Consider the following 7625-nt stretch of genomic DNA (forward strand, 5'->3'; position numbering starts at 1 on the left):
TCTTGATGCTTTGGCCCAGAGTTGTTCAACACATGGTGTGTTTGGGGGAAGGGTTAATTGTGGGGTTCCTAGATCAGCCATCCCTACCCAGAGCATTTCAAGATGTAAAGGCTGAAGTTGCAAAGCTTCCTTCTGATGATCTGACCTGAGGTGTCGCTAAACTTCACTTCTGTTGCCTTGCTTTGACACATCGAACCATTAAACTTACCTAGATCCAAGAACAAGGGGGATTATTCTGTGTCTCTCCACTGAGGGATATGGCAGGGGAAGCAAGACATGTTGAGTCACCTTTTGTCTTAACCAAAGCCCTTGAGTCAAGCATGGTTAGGGAGAGAAGCATCTAATCAAATGGGTAGAGTATGACAGACATCAGCATCCTAGGACCCAGGTCCTGTACGGGTCTGAACATTTCCTTTTTATTTATTCTTCTCTCCTATAATAACTCATCCTAACCACAGCCTCCTCTCCCTCCATTTCTCCCAGCTCTTTTTGTCTCCCCTCTCCTTCAGATCCACTGACATTTCTAAGGAGTCTCACATACTCCTGAACAGCTGCTTTAGTCATTGTACAAATCCAACGGGTTTATTCACAAGGACCCAAGGACTTCATCCCTGGGATAAGAAGACCCCAGACTACTCAAACTCCCGCTACTAACACATCCTGCAAACTCATCTTCTGTCCTTCAGTGGGTGGATACTTTAAGAAATAGTTATGACCATTTTCTGTGTGAGAGTCATGAGAGCTCATCAGAGAATCACAGATAACCAGGAGGCATTAAAGCCCCCGACTTTCCTACTGGTAGCAGGCACCTGCTTGTTTGGGTAGCTGGGCTCATCCTTGGGTTCAAACATTACAGGCTACCTACTGTATAACTGAGCCCATTGAACAGAAAAGGATGGAATCCCTCACCCCAGGATGTATGTTACATAAGTCTTTGTGTCACGAAGCAATAGGATGGGGAATTTGGAGAGGGGGCACTTCTAGACATAGAAAGGTTGTACCTCCCCAAGGCACTCATCATGCAAGAATGGATTCAAGGGGCAGAGAAATACATTTAGGAATATAAAAGCCACGATTTTGTGCTACCTCAGTGCACCAGCTGCGTCGGCCTTTCCACTAAGCTGACGCTGGATCTTTGCCAAGGCAGAGGACCAACTGCTTTTCTTTCACTACTCTGAATCCCCAGAACTCTCACTGTGAAGTAAGAATCCCTCCTTCTTAAAATGCTGGGCAGGATCCTGATGGCCACATGGACCTGGCATTGAGAATGTGGCCCTAGTCCTATGCCCTCCAGGAGAACTCAGTATTGACAGGGCCCAGTTGGAAGACACTGCCATGTGGCTGACTACTACATGTTTCACCATACAGATATGGTGTGTTAAACAAACCATAGGAACATTTTGACATACCCTACTGACAAGCATCAAGAGAAGCTGAGAAGCCATGTCCCCTGGATTCTCTGGCATGCTGGAGAAACAGAGGTGTTTAGCTCTCCAGGATCTGAGACTCATCTGGAACTCAAAAATTACTTACTAGGGCTGGAGAGGCACCTCAGTTCATAAGATGCCAGCCACACAAGCACGAGAACCTAAGGTCAACCCCAGAACCCACAAATTTAATTAATTAATTAATTAATTAATTAACATCACGGCAGTGGCGATTTGAAGGATAATATCTCTCGGAAGGCTCAGATACTTGAACACTGTCTCTGTTGGTGGCAATGTTTGGGGAGTTTCAGGAGGGATGCTCTTGCTGGAGGACATATGTCACTGGAGGGAGCCTTTGAGAGTTAAAGTCTCAAGCTACTTCCTGATATTTTTCTTTGCTTCCTGTTTACAGTGAGCTCTCAGTTTTCCTCTTCCTTGCAGTTCTGCCTACCGTGTGTGGAGCGATATCTCCGCCATGATGCTTATCTTTTTAGAACCATAAAAAAATAAATTCTTTTCCAAGTCACCTTGGCCATGGTATCTTACCACAACGACATAAAAGTAAATCATACAGCAATGAGCATCTGTAATCCTGGCACTCTGGGGACAGAGTCAGGAGCATCCCTGGGGCTTGCTGGCCAGCCAGTCTCAATTAATAAACAAGCCCCCAGGATCCCTGAGAGACCCTATCTCACAAAACAAGGTGAGTTGTTCCTTCGAAACAATACTCAGAAGTTGTTGTCTTAGTTACAATTCTACTGCTGTGAAGAGACACCATGACCAAGGCAGATTATAACAAAAAAGCATTTGACTGGGGGCTTGCTTATAGTTTCAGAGAGTTAGTCCATGATCATCATGGTGACTTGTAAGTGTGGCTATGCAATAGTAGCTGAGAGTTTACATCCTGATTCACAGTCAGGAGGCAGAGAAAGAGCAAGACTGAACCTGACATGGGCTTTTGAAACTTCAAAGCCCACCCCCAGTGATTCACCTCCTTCAACAAGGCCACGCCTCCTCCTCCAAGGCCACACCTTCTAATCCTTCCTAAATAGTCCACCAACTGGGAACTAAACCTTCAAGTATGTGAGCCTATAGGGTCCATTCTTATTGAAACCGCCACAGTTGTCCTCTGCCATACATCTAGGCACACACATCACACAAACAAAACAGAAAGCACAACAAAGACATTTACTTTCTATTGATGCTGGAGTTTGTGTTGTGAGTGACCCTTGCCCTCAAAGGCCCAGGTTTTATGAAATTATTCCCCAGGGTGGTACTATCTAGAGGTAACAAAACCTGCAAAAGGTAGGAGGACTCAGCAAGAGTTCTTTAGGTTATTCAGGAACGTGACCCCAAAGACAGTTGTAGGTTTGATCTCCCTCTTCCTCTTTGCTCCCTGGCTCAGGATGTGAGAAGCCTTGTCCCTTCAAATTTCTCTGTGATTACCTTGCCACGGAGAATGAGGCCAAAACATCACAGAATGTGAGCAGATATAAACCTTATTCTTTATAAGTAAATGATCTCAGGGGTTTGGCCCCAGGGGCAGGAAGCTGACTGACATAGCTAACTAAACACTGATGAAAGTGTAGCATCACCCAGCCTTTGGTCAGTGGATGGGTGGCTATGTCGCTGTCGAGCTCCTGACCTGTGGATGAAGTGTGATGCCCTCTGAATCCTCAGAGGCCATGGCTCAAGCTTCATCCAGCCTCTGTGACAGCGAAAGAAATGGACACTGATGACTGGAAATCCTGGGAATCAGCAGGAAGAGTAGGCAGAGAGGATAAGACACTGTCCTCTGAACCTGCAGATTTTTCTTCTTGCTCCATCCCTCCCTCCCCATAGTCAGTCACCGTGCCCTTCAGGCCTGTCCGGGACACTTTCAATAGCCCAATGGGAAATTCAGCACATCAACAAAACTCAAGAGAGTGGTGTGCAGCCCTGCCTTGGTATCCAATGACATCACATGCCAGGACAAGAAAATGACTTCCCGTGTCTCCTTTCACCACTGAGTCCCAGTTGTCCCTAGTGCTCTCTATCAGTAACAGCTGGAGAAAAGGGGAATCCATAGATCAGTGATCCTTCTTCTTTCCATCTTGCACTTTCTGCTTTCCCTGAAACCTCATTCATTCAACACTTCACCTCTCCTTCTTCCTCTAGCACTTCCCTTATTTGACAATATTAATCCACCACCAGGTATGTGCCATCATTGGAAGAGTGCACGAGAGAAAGATAGAAACACATGCTTATTTTGCACTCAGACATCCAGACCGTCCGAGGCCACCATTTGCTGGGACAGGGATGTGTGTCACTATGACGTCATTCTTTCTTCTCACTGGTGTCCTCGTCGTTCCCTAATCCTCTCTACAGAGCTTCACAGCCCATAATATACTTTCACATTTCAGAAAAGCACAATGAGCCAGAGATTACACGCCCAACAAAGAGGGTATCACAGCCTCGTCTGGCTTTGTTCCTGACCAGTGACCTGTAAGCAGGACAACAGTGTGAGTGTAGAGGTATTGTCTCTGCCGGGAGAGGGTAGAGCTGGGGCACTGGTGGCATTTGTGATGACAGCTTTCAGACCCTGGAGTTTCTCCAGGCCAGGCTCAGGATCCAGTTACTCAAATTCTTCCATAGCCAAGCTATAACACAGACAGAAATGTACAAAATCACCTGTGATACTACATAGTGTGGGACCCAGTGTACAACATAAGGATGCCCCTTATCTAGGATGGATATAAACAGAGTTTGAACAGAACCCCCTAAGATGTGATGTTGGAGATGGAGCTCATTTAGCAGAGTGTTTGCCTAGCTTGCGGAAAGCTCTGATTGGATCCTAGCACCACATAAACAAGCATAGTGGTGGATGCCTATAATCCCAGCACTGAGGAGGTAGAGGCAGGGACTTAGAGGATAGAAGGGAGAACAGATGCCCACAAGTTATCCTCAGCCCTCTGAGTATGCCATGGCGCGCACACACACACACACACACACACACACACACACACACACCATGAGAAATATTTTGATAGTAGAGCTAAACAACGAAATAAAACATGCAAACCTACCTTATTATATAGATTGCTGTGCGTTTCTAGATAGTTACTCTAAACCTCTGAGTCCTTAGAGTCGGGGGTGAGGAGCTAGCATTGAAGATGAGCAGTGTCCCTTGACAGTAGCTATCAGGTTTCCATCTCTTTTGTGTGCTCACATACGTGGGTGTGGAGATGGTATGGTTGCCCTCTGGCCTTTACTGTTTATTTCCCTCTGCAGTCCCTCTCAGGTAGCAAATCCCTTGGCAAAGACTGTATCTCACAGGCCTAGCCTAGAACCAACCTTTTCTGGCTGTTGTTCTGCTTTGTTTGTTTGTCCGTTGTTTTTTTTGTGGCAGGTCTTGCTCTAAAGCCCAGGCTGTCTTACAAATTGTGGTCCTCCTGCCTGAGCTTCCTGGGTGCTAGGATTACAGGTGTGCACCAGCATGATGACTCCAGAAGTAAATACAGAGGAAGTCTGGGTGCCGTGAGGGCATTTGAGAAAACAATACACCCCTCCAGTCTCTCTCTCAACCTCCACAATGAATACTCTGGATAGTTTGCATGTGCTTAAACCATCAAGTTGATCGGGTGACCACCCTCACTCTCTGTGCCCACGTTGCTACTAACACAGCAGAGCCGAGGTCACCCCTGCTACTCCAATAAGCTCGTGTGTTCTGTAAAAGAGGGAGATGAAAAGCAAGAGGTTCAGAACACTGCTCACCTGAAGAAAACCATCCCTCTTGTTACCAAAGCCCCCACCAGGGTTGAGACTTTCTTTTGAAGAAAAAAAACTAATTGTGTTCGTCTGAGTACGTTAATAACAACAACAACAACAAATGCGCCTCTTCTGAAAGGGAGCCCGTCTGGTTTTAATAAACTCTTTGGTTACAAAGATGAAATGGGCAGACAACAACAAAGACTATGTTATTAACAAAGTTTTATGTAATTAGATAGAGGATAATATTTATTTTAATATTACAGAGGAAATGTCCCACAATGCAGACCCTGAATGAATTCTATCTTTTGGACTTCCACTCATCAAATACAATTGTGCTTATAGAGAAAGCAAGCACATTAAGTCTTACTTCATTGTCAACTGGCAACTTTCAGTGAAGCCTAATTGTATCACACACACACACACACACACACACACACACACCTTCTTCAACCTTGCCTTGTGATCAGAGGCTTATTAAACAAAGTCTGAGCTTGGAGTTCCATGAAGTCCGACAGTGTGCCCCTTCCCAGTATGGGAAGGCAAGGATGAGACCATCAAGTGGAATTTCTGGGAATACTCTTGAGAAACATCAAATCAGACTGTAGGAAACATTCTCTGAAGGGCCCTGGGATGGAGGGCTAGCAGTTGGGAACATTCACTGAACAGCTTCTATTCAACCAAAAGAAAGACTGCCCATAAGTGGCCAGAGACTAAACCAGTATTGGGGTTCTTACCCTGTTTGTCAGAAATATAACAGGGTGATGGTGGGCATCTAGGGGTTTGCTGAATTCATTCCCTCGACGGACAAAGAACTGAACAACCAGGAAAGGTAGAAGAGAAAGGGAAATTCACAGCTTTATCCTGTTGTAATGTGAGAGCCCTGGGAGTCTGCTAAACAGACAGTGGCATGGATACTTTATAGGGTTCCTGGGACCACACCTTTCCCCTTGTTTAATGTCTGCCATCTTCCCTTCACATGGATTCTTGGATTTTCCTAGCAAAGTCTTTTGGAAATAAGAAGCCACCATCCCAGAGAACTCTCTTTCGTGTTTCTTGTCTGCCTATGTTCCTCTAACTCTCCTTCAATTAACAGTGCTCCCGTTTCTGTTTTCCCTCTTAATTCTGACTCTACTTCTCCCTCTCTTTCTGCCTTCTTCTGTCCTTTGTGACCAGCTGAACTAAGCCCTGTATGGAAATCTTGAAGACACCACCTCACCCTTTCTGATTCATTTTCTAGCCAGACACCAAATTAGCCTTCACCTCCAGAGCAGAGCAAGCAGCTTCTTTCCTTTTCCCAGTGAGCCCTCTCCCAGGACTCGTGGGTGTGTCCTATCGTTCCAGAACACATCTAAGCCACCACAGAAGAAGCATGCTTCTCTTTTCTCACCTCATTCTCTGCATTGAAGTCTGCCCCCCCTCCAAACCAGCTATGGTAATTTCAGGTTACCTTTCTAACACTCGTTGATGCATATCTGTCCTTTGGAAATCTCACAGAATGGGTGAAGCAGGATTTAAACCACCCTGACCTCCCAAGTGAAGTAAAAATAAGTCATTAACACAAAGCCGTTCCTTGGCAATGAGTCAGCAAAAGCCTACAGACAGTTCCTGTGACTAGGCACTAGGATGGGGACTGTCATGCATGTTTTTCCTGTAGACATTGCTGCCATGCCATCACACAGAAGATTTGTCCACAGTTCTTGTTGATGAGGTGAAAATGAAACCAAGGTGTAAATCAAGACACAGCACCTTCATGATGCATCCTTGGATGATCCCAGGGACACAAAAATCCTCAGAACTTCCCTGATAATGCAGTAGTGTTTTTCATAGCTCTGGGGAGTTCCCTGGACTTTGTCTTCTTCCATTCATAAAAATGTTGTTAGTAGAGAAGGAGCTCACCACCCAGGAGGTTGTAAATTCCTTGACGGTTAAAGCTGAATCACGGTTGGCTAACCTTATCTCTCCTTTTGGAACCTTAGATAATCTCAGTAAGTTCTCTCTCACCTGGGGAGACACATGCATTCTTAGGAACTTGAGGTGAGGAGGATGGGAACTCCTAGTTATTAGCCAGGTACATATGCTACATGTATGATGTACACAGGGCACTGGTCAGAATGTCTAAGAATCAAGACAGGGAAGACCCAGAGCAAAGCCAAAAATGTGAGAACCCATATTCCAAGACTATTAACTGGAGCCTCTATATGAAAAGCCTTATCCCACACTCCTGAGGCTGTCTCTACCAAGAGACAGCTATAAGCTGTTGTCATGGCTTCTGGAGAAAGAAAGAAAGAAAGAAAGAAAGAAAGAAAGAAAGAAAGAAAGAAAGAAAGAAAGAAAGAAAGAAAGAAAGAAAGGAAGGAAGGAAGGAAGGAAGGAAGGAAGGAAGGAAGGAAGGAAGGAAGGAAGAAAAGAGAGAAAGAAGGGAGAGAGGGAGGAAGGCAAGGAGGGAGG

Source organism: Grammomys surdaster, unplaced genomic scaffold (genome assembly GCF_004785775.1).
Source record: "Grammomys surdaster isolate TR1022 unplaced genomic scaffold, NIH_TR_1.0 128, whole genome shotgun sequence".
NCBI lineage: Eukaryota > Metazoa > Chordata > Mammalia > Rodentia > Muridae > Grammomys > Grammomys surdaster.